This window comes from Callorhinus ursinus, unplaced genomic scaffold (assembly GCF_003265705.2).
Source record: "Callorhinus ursinus isolate GAN/ISIS: 27379988/994484 unplaced genomic scaffold, GSC_fseal_2.0 scaffold8, whole genome shotgun sequence".
NCBI lineage: Eukaryota > Metazoa > Chordata > Mammalia > Carnivora > Otariidae > Callorhinus > Callorhinus ursinus.
In genome coordinates this window covers 49,741,524-49,758,287 of record NW_027397070.1, presented here as the reverse complement: position 1 = coordinate 49,758,287, position 16,764 = coordinate 49,741,524, and the positions used below count along the sequence as shown (strand labels likewise).

Here is a 16,764-nt window from a genome sequence, read left to right as displayed (position 1 = left end):
ATTCCTCTGTTGATCATTTTTTTAAAAGATTTTATGTATTTATTTGAGAGAGAGAGAGCATGTCCGCGCATGAAGGAGAGGAGCAGAGGGAAAAGCAGACTCCCCACTGAGCAGGGAGTGCCATGCGATGCAGGGCTGGATCCCAGGGCCCTCGGCTCATGACCTGAGCTAAAGGCAGAGGCTTAACACACTGAGCCACCCAGGCGCCCCTCCTCTGTTGATCATTTTAACGTTAGCTTTGGGAGGAAATAAAATTTAAATATGAATACAAAAAATGCATACCCATACAATCTAAAAGCTAATTTTGTTGAATCCTTACCATATACAGGCACAGTTCTGAGTGCCTTATATGTATTATACACCTAAGTCTCACCACAACCCTATGAAGTAGGGTTGTGGTATAATAATCCCATTGTAGAGATGAAGAAACTCAGGCACCCAAGCTTACACAGGTTGTAAGTGACGGAGTTGGAATTCCAATTTAGGTAGAGGGACTCCAGATCCAATGCTCTTGATGATCAATCTCAACCACCTTACAGCACTAGACATAAAGCAAACACCTGAAGCTAGAAACTAAAGGTGGCTCATTAAGTCTCACACATGCTAAGATGCCACTTCTTCGATAAATATCAATAAATAAATATAAAGCAGTTGTTTCAAACATTAGCACACATAGTAATCACCAGAATAAATTTTTTAAACTGCCGGGGCCCTTTCCCTAGAGATTCTGATTCAGTAGTCTGGGTGGGGCCCGTGAACTTGCACTTATAACAACACAGAAACATCTTTTGACACTGTTAAACTCACCAGAGAAGTTCAGGATGGGAACTCAGAATAAAGCATTTTCGGCAATTAGGAGGGAACTAGGAGTCTTGCAAAAAGTCCTTTCGGGAAGCTGGAGCAGTAGAAGTTAAGCTACAAAGAGTTCAGGACGTGGGGCCAGTGAGGGGCAGCACCTCTTTCAAAGGGCATCTTGGTTAAGGATAGTACTTTGAGGAAAGTTATTTTAAGGAGAGGAGAAAGTGCCAGAAGAAAAGGAGAGATTAAAAATTCAAGAAAGACCAGGAGAAATTGATGATGGAACAAGGTTCTAGAGAAGGCAGGAGGGTACATGACAACTGCAGTGAGTCCACCTGCCAAAGCCTCCATCACAGGAGAGGCCTCCTAGAAAAATGGGCTCATGCCAGGCCTCTTGGCACTCTGTCCAGCAGTACAAGAGTGTACTTCCAAACCAGTACTGGATAGCAAGGTTAATAACTATCTTAGGAACAGTTTGTCAATGTCTCTTGAAAAGGAAAAAAGAACCGTAAGGTACAACATTACCAAGGCATGTCCAAACCCTCGTGGGTACTAGTGCTAGGCTTAACTGACACGTTGTTCCTGGAGGACCATCAGCTGGTGGGTGTGGAATTCTCTTTTATTTTTTTTAAGATTTTATTTATTTATTTGACAGAGAGAGAGACACAGTGAGAGAGGGAACACAAGCAGGGGGAGTGGGAGAGGGAGAAGCAGGCCTCCCGCTGAGCAGGGAGCCTGATGCGGGGCTCCATTCCAGGACCCTGGGATCATGACCTGAGCCGAAGGCAGACACTTAACAACTGAACCACCCAGGTGCCCCCCCTTTTTTTAAATTTTATTGGGATTCTCTTTTATGTGGGGTTGCTCCTCTAGTCCGGGAGCTCACAACCCTGACTGCAGAACTGGCTACGTAATTTATGGGACTAGGCACAAAATGAAAATGTGGAATCCCTTGTTCAAAAATTATTAAGAATTCCAAGATGGCGACAAGGGAGCCTTAAAACAAGTGTGGGACCCTTCTAAGCACTGTGACTGCACAGTTTGCCTACCCATGAATCTGGCCCTGCCTGGCTGCACATTAAAATCACCTGGAGAGCCTTTAAAACTTCCAATGCCCAGGCCACGCCTGAGACCAATTAAAAACAATCTCTGGGGGTCAGAACCACACAACAGAATTTTTCAAAGCTCCCCATTGACTCCAGTGTGCAGCCAAAGTTGAGAACCGCTGCTTACTTGTCATAGAATCTGACTTAATATCAGCTTTGAAAATCATTTTAAGAAATCATACCTGAAAAAAATATATAATGGCCCCACAAAATGAACCGTAGCCCCATTTACACACTACTGAATCATATTCCTTCACCTACCCATTCCTATAAACTGGTTCAAATTATTAGTCTAAAAAAAGAATAAAAAATCTCTTCCTAAAAAAAAAATTTTATTACCAACAAAAAAAAAAAAAAAAGCAATTTGAGTAATAGAGACCACGCTGAATTCCTTTAAGGCCCCTGCCTGAATTTTCTTGGCTCTACCAGATGATTTCTTCTAGGGTCTGGGCAGTGGCCCAGAACTCATCCACCCTTCTGAATAATACATGACACAAGGCCCTTCCAAGCAACAGTGAGCTTTGGATGGAATGCTCAGTTAAGGCAGGAGAATCTGACCCTCACCAAATCCAAAGCTTGGAATTTATCCCAAGAGACAGGATCAAATGAGGATGATCATTCAAGCAGCATAGCTGGGCAGCTCCCAGCCAGATGCGTAGCTACCCAAGAGTTCTTAGCCACAAACCCAGCCATCTAAGGAGAAGAGCTGCTGTGGTGAAGAGAAGAAAGAGGGGCTTCCCACAGGAATCTAAGACCCCAAATGCACTGGGGAAGCCAATTGTTTCATAGTGGTCTTTAAACAAGCAGTATAGGTTGGGGCAAATTATGGAGACCTCCAATGGTGCCCGCTCAGGATAACAGCAGGGACTGAGGTCTTTCATTCTGGTCCTACCAGCAATAGAGTAGCAGGGAATGACCAGGAGGTAGAGCTCACGGGTTAGCATCCCGGCCCCACCACTTAGTAGCTGTGTGACTTCTCTGTCCCTCAGTTTCCTCACTAGAAAAATGGAGCTAATAAAGTACCATCAAATTGCTATGAAGGTTAATTCAGATAATCCATGTATAGTGCTTAGAAGAGTGCTTAATACATGGTAAACCCTGGGGCATCTGGCTGGCTCAGTTAGTAGAGCATGTGACTCTTGATCTCACAGTCATGATTTCAAACCCCACATTGGGCAAGGAGCCTACTTAAAAAACAAAAACAAAAAACATGGTAAGCACTGAGTAAACTTTAGCTTAGCTACCATCATCATTACCACCACCACCATAGGACTCCTCATAACACATGACTCACTTCTCTCCTGCTCTGCCCAAAATGAAACAAAGGTTCAAAGAGCTTAAGTGATTGGCTCCAGGTTCCACAGGTCAGTAAGAGCAGCCCTGAAACCCCTGTTTCCCATCATATATTCTCAACTTCCTCATCTCACTTGAGAACTGAGTAGAGACTCTCTCTGCAGCCCTTCCGGTGTGGTATGCAGCACAATCACAACTTGCCATAAGGGAGGCAAGAATTAAAGGAGGTGATGTAGGTAAAGCTGGGATGACCTGTCTGTCACACCACAAGCACTCAATCCATGTCAGCTATTGCTATCATACAACTGATGTGCCACCAGGAAAATCACACGTAAATTGACCATGTCCACGATATTGGAGACTCACTTGCAGAGCTAGCTATCTTAAGAAATCTGATGTCCAGCCCTTTGGTAAAAACAGAGTTCCTTCTGGTACTATTATTAAAATCACCCACTTAAATTGGCCTGTGCATACGTTGGGAGCTTCCTATTATTGGTTACGGTTAAAATACTAGAAGCTATATTTCCAAGCTATCGTGAGCAAGGCACAGGGCAAAGATGCCGTTTTAGAAAAGAAGTCCAACTTCAAAAACCTATGGTCCCACAGCCAGAGACTGGCCAGTATGGAAATGAAGCCTAACAGGAAGGGAAACTATGACCCCTGTTTTCCTGTAAAGGCCCCACTCTTCAAGAGAACCCATCTACCACTCTGCCAAACCCAACTCAGCTTTTATGGTTGAAATTCACATAGACACAGCGCTAGGCCCTTGGTGAGGATCCATAGGCAGCCATTTGGGGTAGTAACCCTACCATTTAGTGGAAACTTCCTGACCAATCAGATGGCATTAAGTCACTGGATTTATTTTTCCACCCAAGTGAGTGTCTCTTCCAGAAAGAAATCTGCCCCATGGCACCAATTTCCCTCTTTTGCTGAGTGGTCTAGGGGAAAGAAAAAAAAAAAAAAGAAATCTAAAAAACAACAATGAAGCCATGACAATTAAACTGGCATATAATGAAAGCCACAAATACATAATTACCATGTCCCACTTGGTACAAAACACTCCAGAGTTGCCAAAAACTGCCCACTCTGATAGCAGTTGCCCTTATGCAGGCCCTGGGCTCTGCAGCTGCATCTCAATGAGCCTAAGTGGGCTGCCTGGAATGGTTTCCCTGGTAACGGGGTTCTGGCTGAGAGGGACATTGATTACCCCAGGAATGAGTTTCCACTTGGAGGGAGACTGGGTGAATGCAAAAGCAGAAAATTTCAAGGGTGAGACAGGGTCCAAAGGGACAAGGAAGTCACTAAAGATCTAGAAAGGGTCCCAAGCTTTTCCCATTCTAGATGGAGGAAAGAAACATGCAAATTTGGTGCCTTGAGGACTTTAAAGACGAGAGCTAGAGTTGAAATATCCCATCCACGCCTGACTCATGTATGTTCCTTATCAGGAGAACTGGACTGGTTGTCAAGAGATGGAATTCTAGTCGTAACTCTCTTATTAATTCACTGGGTGACCCTGGATAAATCAGGTAAAATCATGGGAGTTAGAACTAAGAGATTTTTCTAAGGCTTAAAAGCTAAAACCCTCTGAGAAGAGAGAGGGCCAACTCAGACCATGACAAAATGAGGGAGAATTTCTGTGTTAACAATTGTCCTTTCCCTTGGCCTTCATATTTTTTAATTCTCCTATCCTATCTCAAGCATACTCTCCAGGACTCAGATTTTCCACCACCAATTTCCAAGGTTGCATTTAGAAAAAAGGTTACCACCAGATTTGGCCAATTTCCACCACACATGGAACAAATCAGAATGTTACATGGGGACAAAGGTGTTCCATTGTCACCCAGTGCTGGGGGCAGCTGGAGGTGATAACCTTGCCAGCCTCTTTCCTACTAGGATTGGGTGATTCTCTGAGTGGCTCACCCTTCCTCACTTATAATGCATTAATGATTGATGAATAATGAATTTATGGGATCTCAGAGAAGGAACAAGGGAAAAGCATTCCAGGCAGAGGGAACATCATATGTACAACCCCTATGGCTGGAGACGTGGGTTCCTGTGTGGCCTGAAAAATGGCCAGTGTGGTTAGAGACCTGAAAACAAGGGCAAGTATATTGAGAGATTGGGGGCGGGGCGGGGGGGGTGGGGGAGGAGGGTGGTAGGCAGTGAAGCAGGCAGAATCGGGCAAGCCTTGTTAGTGGCCATGTTCAGGGGTTTACTTTTATCCTGAGTTTTGGAAGCTATTAGCAGGGGAGAAAGTGGAGGTGACATGACAAGATTTTATTTTGAAAACATTAACTTAGTTCAGGACATGAGGAAACCAATTAGGAGGCTATTGTCACAATCCAGGCAAGGATGACATTGACTTGATGAAAAATCTTCCAAAGGGGAGAAGAGCTGCTGTATGAGCAGCCCCTCTTACTGCTTTCCCTGGTTCTGGGGAAAGTCTCCTGGTTCATCAACTTCCCTTCATCAGCATCATCCCCTGGGACTTGTGTGCTGAGCCTTCATGTCTCCCCACAGACAGTGGATTCCCTCTGTCCTCTTAGATTGCACTGACATCTTACTCAACTAAAAGGCTGAAACTGTCCAGAGATTTTTCTAGTCCTTGTTCCCTCAGAAAGCACATATACCTTGTGAATGGGTATTGCATTATTATCTAGCAACTGCCACTTGCAGGAGAGAGAGAATGTTTAGTAAACACTCATCTTGTAGGTATGATGGACCAACCACAAAACAAAAACTCCTCCCTTCTTAGTATTGCTGCCAAAAAGTCTGTGTAAGCTGCACTAAAACAGGAAAACCTGGTCCCAGAACCCTTCATGTGTGCCAAAGTACGGCGACCGCTGGGGTATAATTCCCTGAAAACTTGTCGCAGTAATCACTGGAGACTGTATCTGTCTGGACTGTGTTCTCAGGGTGCTGCCGGGGAGGGGACAGAAAGAGGCATGTAGGACTTCTACAGCTCTCAAAGATGGGTGATTTGGGGGGCAGACTTGGACAAGACACAGGAGAGGCAGGGGCAATAGTCTGGGACAAATGTCTACTCTGGGTTTCAGATGGACAGAGGTGGAAAGGGAAGTGTGGCAACCACACAGGCTTTGAGGTTTCTCCCATCAGGAGGCAGGGAGGGGCCGTGTTCGCTGCCCTCGACTCTGGGTTCTGTGGCTGCTCTGACCACTAGAATCCAACAGATATGATGTTGTGCCAGTTTCTCTTCCAGACTCCAAAAGTGTGAAGAGCCTTCCCCCTTTTGAAGATACAGACCTAATTAAGTTGGATGATTATTCTTATTTCAAATGATGCTTCCCTTCCCATTTCAGACAGATTTTCCTTATGGGTGTAACTATGAGATGGCATCTAATGGAATAAAGCTCAGGAAGCTATAGCCTGAACAGTCACTAACAAGTTACCACCGATCAAAAATCAAGCGAGAATACTTTTCAAATAAAAGTGCAGGTCAACGGGACTAAAAGGACTTTATTTTTTAAGGTCTGATTTGCAAATGACCTTTTTAAAGAATCTAACTATGGAGTGAAGTTTCACCTCCAATAAATAGCCCCAATAGACTCCAAATGCTTTTTTTTTTTTTTTTTTTTTTTTTTTGGTATAAGAAACCAGAAGTTCAAGATTGTTGCAGGTTTATTTTATCCCCTTCCGAATTTCAGTCGGTACCCCTGGGACCCATCTCTGAGGATATAGAAATTGCCTACTTCCAGGTACAAACATCCCTGGAAATGTAGTTTTTCCCTTAGTCCCAAGACATCGACAACACCACGCTCTCAAGGCCACCAGGGGAAGGGACACACACAAGAGTTTTGCAGGGTATTTTTTCCTCAAAATCTTTTTGTCGCTGATCAAGGGGAGAAGCAGAGTGAAAAGTGAGCTTGAGTGGGAAGCCAGAGGCTGGATTCCCCGTCTTTCGAGAGCAGTGTAACCTGGACTAGCTACTGAATCTCTCCCCACCTCAGGTTCCTCACCTACCAGTGTAAAAGAACAATATGGACAAGGCCATCCGACAGGTCCTTCCAGTCCTGAGACTCTAGGATCTTATGCTTTTGACAGAGGGTGGGGCTATCTCCTCCCCAGTCATGACCCTGAGGAAGACTCAGAAACTCTCAGCCCAATCCCATCCTCCTTCCTTGGCGGCTATATTGAGAGGAGCAGGATGCGGGGAGAAAAGGTGGGCCCTCAACCAGTCGTACCAGCCCCCTTCCAGGAAGGAGTGGCTACTCCAGGAAGTTCTGAGCAGTGCAAACCAAGATGGTGGCATAGTCACAGAGAGGTTTGAGAAGGCCAAAATTTCTTCTCTTCCTGAGTTAGAGAAATATGGGGCCAAACTTCTGTAGCTTCCCATGGCCTTCCCGATGACAGCCAGTTCTCCAAGGACTGGCCCAGCCACCAGCTGTGCTCTCTGCTCTACATTTAGGTCTGAGGTGCCATGGAGGCCTGCAATCTGAGACTTTTTCCAATTATGTCCTCACTCACTCCCTCAGCCAAATGCAAATCTCTCTTCTTTTATCTTGAGACCATTTCCGAGATGGTGGAAAGGCCAGGGATTTGCTTTCTGTACTCTGATTTTCACACAAAGCCTATTGACAGTGTGGACGGTAAATGCACCCGGGGGAGCCAGCTGGGAGACCAGGCTTTCCCAACAACAGGTCATGATAATCTTAGGCTTCACTGGAGCTCTCTAGAATACCTGGAAAATGATAAGTGATGGCACTGGATGGGGTAGGGGTGGAGGGGTTAAAGTGGCCACTTTTTACAGCGGTCTGGTGTCCGCTCAGGAGTAAACACATAGACCCATGCACAGAAAAGAAAAAGATTAGGATTTATAAGGGATCTGGTTACATATGAAGGAAACACCAGAAGACTGTGGGATTACTCAATAAATGTTGTGGGGTAATTAGCTTTGAAAGGAAAAAAAATCCCTATGTCTTGTACTACATGCAAAAAAAAAAAAATATATATATATATATATATATATTCCTTTTTCTCTCTCTTTTTTTTTTAAGATTTTATTTTTAAGCTATCTCCATACCCAACATGGGACTGGAACTCACAACCCTGAGACCAAGAGTCATATGCTCTACTGAACAAACCTGCCAGGTGCTCCTAAAAAATGTATTCCTGTTACATTAAAGACCTAATGGTCAGAAGCAAAACTTTAAAGACTATTAGAAGAAAACTTAAGGTAATGCCTGGGAGCTTTATGACTTTGAAATAGGAAAATATTTTTTAGACAAGATATAAAAAAATACCCATGGAGATCCAAATTAATTTAACAACATCAAGTTTTAAAAATCTCTTTTTGGCAAAAGATGCCATAAACAAAGTTTCAAAACAAGAGATAAAATGCGAGAAGATATTATTTATAAATATATGCACACATATGTGTATGTATACACATATGTGTTTTATATTATATATACCTGTGTGCATGCATGTATGTGAATGTATATGCAGAGAAAAGACTGGCATCCAGAATATATAAGGAACACTAACAGATAGATAAAAAAAATTACAACCCCAAAAGGTGAGCAAAGTATATGAACAAGTAACCTAGAGAAAAGGAAATCTTCGGGCCAGCACACATGTGAAACATTACTCAAGATCTCTGATAAGCAAAGAAATGCAAAGAAAAATCAGAGTAACAAGACTTATAAGGCCCATAATAGCAAGTGTTGGAGAGAGGACATGGAGAAACAGTCGGTGGGGGTTTAGATCAGTACTATCACATTGGAGTGTCTCTGGCTATATGTGCTAAACTTGAAAAATGTATATTCCTTAAGACCAGCCATTCCATTTCTAGTATCCATCCTCAAATGACCCTCATCCATGTGCAGAGGAGAAATACACAGAATGTTCATACCTGCTGAAATGTTTGCAAAAGCATGTAACTGTACAATCTAAATGTTCACCACTATGGGAATGGATAAGTACATCAGTGTGAGAGAATACTATACAACAGACAAAATGGATATACTACAGCTAAATGTATCAACACTAAGTAAAACTATTTGCAGAAAAGTATGGTAACCATTTCCATAAATACTAGAGTGTTTGCCAATACTTAGCAGAAAAGCCGGACTGGAAGGATACATACCAGATCTTTAACAATGTATGCTTCTGTCACTGAAGTAGCAGATGAAGATAGGAAAAGCAACTTTATCTGTATTTTAAACAATTTTTAGAATAAAAAATAGATCTGTAGCAAATACATCAAAATGTAAATATTTGTTCATGCTGGGTAATGGACACACAGGTGTTTGTCACATTATTCTCCAGATTTTTCTATTTTCATTTGTTCATAACCAAGGAAAGAAAAGCAAATGATGTTCTTACATTAAACATAAACCCTTGTACCCTAAATACATCTACATTCTGCTTCCTCCACCTCCCTGCCATAGCTCAGACTCTCATCTCTTCTCAAACACGCCATGAGAGATCTCGCTGCCACCAGTTTCTAGCTCTGTAGTGTTAGCAGGACGATCTCCCTGAAATATAAAACTTAAAAAATTGTAAAAATGAAATGCAAACCTAATTCTCTTAGTACAGACCCTTTACCTTCAGAATAAAATCCTAGCTCCCTTGCATGGTAGACAAAGTCCTCCATAACCCAGCCTCTGCTTCCTTCTCTGGCTCCAAATGCCACAGTCCCTGCCCCTCGCCACACACACACACCCCATGCTCTGGCCACATTGCTGTCCCCGAGCCCTAATGCCTGGACACCTTTGTGGGGCACTCTTCCTCACTGACCTCTGCTTAGTGATGGCTTGCCCTTCAACATGGGGCTCAGGCATCACATCTTGCCTGCATTTGGGACTCCTTCCCCAGCCTCCCAAAGAGCCAGTTCAAACCATTTATGCAGTTAGCACGCCACACTCTAACCACCTTCTCCCCTGGAGGGACTGCAAGCTTCCAGGCTGCAGGACCCCTATCTCATAAAGCTCTTCCCCTTGTGCCATAGTTAGTGCTCAGGAAATTTTGTCAGATTAATAAATGAAAACATGCATGCATATATGAGACGCCCACTTAGCACAAAGTGGCACCCTAAGAGTTGTTTTATTCATTCCTTCATTCACTGGACAATGACTAGGAATAACAGGAAGAATACTAGCCCTTCTTTGTTGAGTGTTTATAATGCACCTGCTGGGCCTTGAGGGGGAACACAGAGTAAGGAGAGGACACATGCCTTGTCTCCAAGGAGCTTCCAGTCCTGCTGGAGAGGGAATACTAAGATAAGAAGCAACCTGAAGCCTATAACTAGATAGTGTGTAACTGAAACCTAAAATGAGTAATGTCCAATTCCAGATTTCCCTTAAGGCATTTAGATATCGAGCTGCTTAAAAATGAACAAAAAGTAGAAATTGAAAAAGAAAAGAAACATGGAACGAGGAAGGAGGGAAAGGCCACAAAAGTCCTGATGCTCATTCCAAAGTGTCCAGCTTACTGCTCTGATGGGAGCAGACGCTGAAGCTGGAGCAGACCCAAATCAGGTTAGGGCCCCATGGATACCTGCCTGTCAAAATGCCCCATATCCCCAGGATTAATAGTGTAGGGAGAAAGGGGGCTGGCACTGGCTGGCAACTTGGCCAGACAGCCCCGGTCCTTCCCCTGCACCAGGGCTCTGCTGTTCAAATCAATATTCGTTAGCAGGCAGAATGAGCTCGTTTCACGCATGTTCTAATTAGACAATGGAGATTATTACAAAACACCTGCAATGTTTGTAATCGTTTAAAATAATGAGAATCAATATTAGCTTCCAAAGGCACCATATGGTAAATGCTCATTCCAGGCATGTGGTCCCTGATAGGCTCTCAATGCTTCAAAACTGATCATTAACATTTTTTAATTTGCAAAAAGTTGCTCTCGGTTAATGAATTGGCTGCCTGTGTGCCCTATGCACAGTGACCGCCTCTAAGTGATCATTTAATTGTAACACGGCCTCAGTGCCCACTGGAGCACGTGGGGTTGGCCACAAAGGACGTGCTCCAGAATCCAAAACATGCACACGTCCCACAACCAACCAGGCACTTCTCGGGTGTCTGATCTCCGAGCCCCTACAGTGATGGTTCTCAAGTCATGCAGAGAGCTTGTCAAAGCAGAGAATGGTGGGTCCCACCCCAGAGTTTCTAATTCAGCAGGTTAAGGGGAGGGGCCTGAGATTCTGCATTCACAACACATTCCCAGGTGATGCAGATGTTGTTGGTCTGGGTTCCCCACTTTGAGAAGCACTGCCCTATAAGATGACACCCCCCTCCGTACCCTAAGCACTGCCCTATAAGATGACACCCCCCTCCGTACACCCTCCCCATCAGCAAGAACTACATACAGGAAGAGTGATGACTAAGGAAAGAAGTTTCTCCCACGTTCCCTAAGCAAACTTCCAGGCCACACCTAGTGAAATGGGCAGTAGGCTTCACAGAGCCTGTGTTGAGCCAGACACTGTGCTAGACATTTCCACATCTTGATTAATCCTCATCGTAACCCCATGAAAGGGATGCTATGACATTTGATAAAAGAAGAAACTGAGGTACAGCCTCCAGGGTCAGCCTGGCTGATACACAGAGGATTCAGACTCAAATTAGGGTTATGTCTCCAAAGCCCGTGTTTCAGGCACAGCAGGGCACTATCCAAACGACAGTGTGTGCCACCATGCTCTTTGCCCAGAACCTGTTCCTCCTCATTCCCTGGACTCCCTGACCACTACAGGATATCAGGTGGGGAGGCTCCTTTTGCAATCACACAGATGAGGCAAACTCACAGATCCCAGGCCAGGATTCACTCTCCTCCCTTCACCCCTGGTCATGAAACCTTGCCTCACCATGAATGGGTCACACAACCCCTTCTGTTGCTTTGCTTCCACTAGCCCAGTGCTTCTCCACTTCTAACACACCCAAAATCACCTGGGGAGCTCGTTAAACTGCAGTCTCTAAACGTACAGGTCTAGGACCGCCAAAAGGGACCATTTCTAACTTGGTTCCAGGTGATGCTGCTGGTGACTAGCTCCGTACCTGTGTCAACACAGAGGACCTGGTGTGGTGGAAAGCAGGACCTTTGGAGCCAAATGCACCTAGGCTCAAATCACTTCCAACAGGTTCTTCCTGATCCTTGAACCTCTTAGAACCTCAGCTTCCTGATCTCTAAAATGGGGACAACACCTACCCCATAGAATTACGGGATAAACACTATATGGAAGCCACCTAGCACCTCAGCACCCTCCGGCCCCTTCCATAAAAACCACCTGTAACTATCCCACCCTCTTTGTTCTCTCCTTTCTCTCACTGTCTATACCCAAGCTTATGAGCCAGGGAGGTCTGACATTTGTACCCATACTAATGGTGAGGAAATTACGGGCTTCCGATAGACCAAGTCCACAGCCGGCCCATGGCATGTCTCAAATACAACCACAGGGCTCCTGGTTGCAAGCTGAATGCTCTTTCCCCTGTCCCAGGGACTGAGGACTCGGCTTCCAGTTGGGTGGTGGACAAAACATAGGACAGAATCAGCAGAACTGTGCAGGAGTCCCAAAGAAGTAATTGACAACCTTTGGTTGTCCGGACACAGAAATAATGGAGGTAGGGGGAGCAGGGGCAGATTTCAGTAGTTCTGCATGGTCTTAGCTCTGTTTGGAGCTCTGTTCTCATCCAGGGAGTGTCTTAGTAAAACACAGTATAACACACAGGACCTTAGCCCCAGGCGGGGTGCCTAGAGAAATGTAAGATATCAAAAGAAGGAAAACAGGTAACTCCGAGAAATCATAGGTAGGATTTATAGCAAAATATAGTTTGCTCACCGGCAGGTAAATGCACTAGGCTCCCTGAGCTCTTTCCTTTTCTTCTTCCTTTGATGTTTTAAAATACGTAAGACTCTTGTTTTAAATCGTCCCCATAAAACATTGCCTGCAACAGAAACTTCAGCCAGGGATCCTCCCAGCATTGGCATTTGTCACTGAGCTCGTAATTCACAGCAATTCATAAACTTTTTCAAAATGCCGTGAACGTAACTTCAGGGGGTTAATAAAACAGCTTTCTACTCTACTTCTTTCCATTGATAACTTATTCAAATTGTAATTGCCTGTAATGTGCTCCCTCTATCACATTACTGCTCACGCCTCATGCACTCTCCCACCCCCATCCATCACCCCCAACTGTCAGCCAAGCCCCCTTCCTGCCTTGCACACAAAAATGGGACTGCTTTTCTTCTCACATCTAGTGGACAAGCCCTTGCCCACACACCACCTTCTCCCACTCCCTCCCACGGGTGTCCTAGATGGAGGATCCCCTGTCCCCTGCCCACTCAGCAGCAAGCACTTTGTCTCAGGGTTTGTCTGTGACCCCACCACCTGCCTCGTGGCATGCGGGTTTGCGGGCTTAGGTGGTTTGGGCAGTTATCCGGGCATGTGCAGACGGCATGGGTGAAGCTCTTCTAGGCGAGGTGGGATGTTGGGTGGATCACAGATTTAAAAGTCAGAAGACCTCATCTCATCCCAGCTGCGTTGTGAACTCCCTGTGTGAGTGTGGGTAAACCATTTAACCTCTCTGAGCCTGTTTCCTCACCTAGAAAATGGAGGCCATAATACGTGCCCTCCCAATTCCATGGGACTGCTGCAGCTGTTTCAAGGAGGGAATGAGATTTTTTCTGAGGCTGACTTGGACTCACACAGAGTCCGACATTTCCCTTCAATTACTCCCCAGTGAAGAGAACAAGTTATGATGTGAGTGAAGATGGGACCAAGTGGGGAGGGAGGTCATCGTCATGAGACCATCTTCTAGGAACAGATAAAAAAGATAACCAGAATTAGTCCAACTGTTTGGTGTTGGGCAAATGGGCATCTGACTCTGGTGACCCCAAGGTGGCAACAGCACAGGTCAAGGCTGTATCGGGGACCAACCAGTGACCCTGGGACCTTACGGGCACTGAGGCATTAACACATCAGATGATGTCCCGTTTCCCCACTGCCCCTGCCTCAGATCTCAGCATGCTCCAACAGTTTCAGAGCCTTGTTACTGAGCCAGCACCAATGACCTCGCCCCTCCTGAGCATCCACCTCCTTAGCTCAGACTTGCGCCAAGGATGGAGTCACAGCCTTTAGTGGTCTTCCCATACAAAAACACCCCCACCTTCTCAGACGTTCTGGTGTGACACAACCCACCCCAGGCCCTGCAGAGTTATAGAATCAGCATGCCACTCAGGGCTTGTCCCCAGGGATCTGATGGCCCAGAAAGCAGCATCTTTGCTCTCCAAGGTTCTTTCGTGTTATAGCCTCTCCCCTTCCCCAGTCTCATTAAAATTCCCTGCAACGAGTGGTAGCAGTAGGTTTGCCCAGCAGGTGCCAGAAAGTAACTGAGAAAAGGGAAGGGAAATCTCAGAGATTGCCAAGAGACCTCCCAGGTCCCTTATCATCCCATAATGGGTTCCTCTTCATAACACGTAGGAGAAACCAACTGGTTTCCTGCACCCACCGAGGCTGAGAAGTGGCAATAAAATGAAGGGGAGGAGTGGAGAAGAGAAGTCTCTGGATCCCACAGCTAAGTCTCTGGTCTTTTGTCTGAGCCACTGGGAGCCCCTGGTCCCTTAGGAAGAGGCGGGTGTAGGAAAATGCTCTTTTCTGCAGCTGTTACCACTTAACCACAAATCATTTATTTCATCTTCTTAGCAAGCTCAAAGTGTATCCAATCCCACCGACTGCTTTCTTAAAATCTTAAGACTTAGCCTTCTCTGGTAGGACTTAGTCCCAAAACGAGATTGCCTTCCTCGTGTGATTCCCATTAGCAGGGAGTCTGTTATTAGCTTGATATTTTATCTCTGACACTGTGAGAAATATTGCTGCCATAAACCCGGGTGCCCTTAGTAAAAGCTGAACTACTTGGCAAAAGCTAATAAAGTGAGGAACGACAAAAGCAATTGGCTATGAATACCTAAGCAGCAAACATGACAGCTGCCCCCCAGGCTGGGCCACAGGCACGCGCAGGCACACACACCCTCAGTGTCACCCTCCCTAGGCGCTGCCACAATTGCCTTTTCTCATGACTTACCTGAGCCATCCCCTCCCAGCCCAATGCCCTACAGCCCAAGGGTCTCACTTGTTTATTCCTGAGAACCAGTGGATCGGGGCTTTCAGTTCCCAGCCATGAGCCCCTCCAGAGATTCTGAGAGCAGGGTGAGCTGTGGATCACTGCGTTTGTCACAAGCATCCCCAAGAGGTCCAAGGGGACCAGACTTCAGTGACTGCTTATTAGCAGAGATGCAATGAACATCTCTGGTCCCTGCACCACCATTTAGTGAAGTGTGGACTTCAGAACAAAGCAAAGCTGACTCAGCCCCCATTTCGGAAGATGTGGTTATCCAAGGGCCCCAGAAGACCTCTGATTAAAGCAGCCACATCAGAGAGGCAGCTTCTGCCATCCTGAAGGCAGGTGCCAGCCCGGCTTCTGGGTATGTACCTCATGTGCAGGAGGAAGGGAAGATGCTTGCTTGGTTATATCAATGAGCAAATGTGCTGTCAGTCAGTGGACGAGCCCAGAGGAATTTTGATGAAGTCAGCATCTCTTCCTCTGGCTTGGGCTATCTATTTAAGGAACTCTGCCATGGGAGAGAATCCTATGCGGTAGCTGGAGATAAATGCTGATTGGTATACTTGGTGCTCTTAGCTTGAGGGACTCCAATATGCCCAGAGGTGAGCATGTTGGGTGTGGTTCCCAGGATAATCCTTACCCACCAGCTGCATCTGGTTGTGAATAACAAAAAGCACAAAAGCACAAGTTGGACAAGCCATGAACTACAAAGCATGGTCTTCCTCACCAGGTGATGAAGTGCTGAAAAGAGATCCAGCATGATGGATAGCCTGCTTGGAGCCAAAAAAAAAAAAAAAAAAAAAAAAAAGATAGCATAATGCTATGGTTCTTAGCCCTAGCCACATAGTAGAATCATCTGAGGAACTAAAAAGTAATAGTAACCACCAACCCTAGAGACCCCAACTCTGGGATCTGGGATGGGGCACAGGTATTTTCTTAGGGTTCCTCAGATGATTCTAACATGCAGCTCAAGTCAAGCATCAGTGCCTAATAGAAGTTCCAGCGAGTTTAAAGCTGTGTGCTCCATCTTCACCGCAATTCAACCTCCTGGGGAATTTCACAATATATTGATGCTGGGGTCCCATGCCCAGAGTTTTGGAATAATTGCCCTGGGGACTTTTAAAACCTCCTCAGGTGATTGCAACGTACAGCCAAGGTGGAGAATGGCTGGTTGGAAGACATTTGATGCTGACAGCTGCCTGTCCTTTGTCTCTAATTTTAACCTGATCTACTTGCAAGCACTAGATTTTGAATCAAGAGACTGAAGTTAAGCCTCAATTTTGTCACAAACTTGCTGTGGCGATGCAAGCAAGTCATTAACACTCTAGACCGCAGCTTCCGTCTGATTCTATCTCACAGAGTTGGTATAAGAATTAAATGAAATCATTTGAAAGTACTCTGAATAGAGTAACCTGCTATAAAAACATTGTTGTAACTTTTCTTAGCCAAAAATCAGTTTCTACAGGGTACACACCTCAGCAGGAAGG

The 16,764-nt window shown here is 45.3% G+C and overlaps 1 protein-coding gene across 11 annotated transcripts in view; it reads right to left on the bottom strand.

Annotated features, from left to right (window-relative positions):
• Positions 1-16,764, bottom strand: part of NRXN3 (neurexin 3) — a 1,564,009-nt gene that overhangs the window by 1,388,593 nt on the left and 158,652 nt on the right. The window lies entirely within an intron of this gene.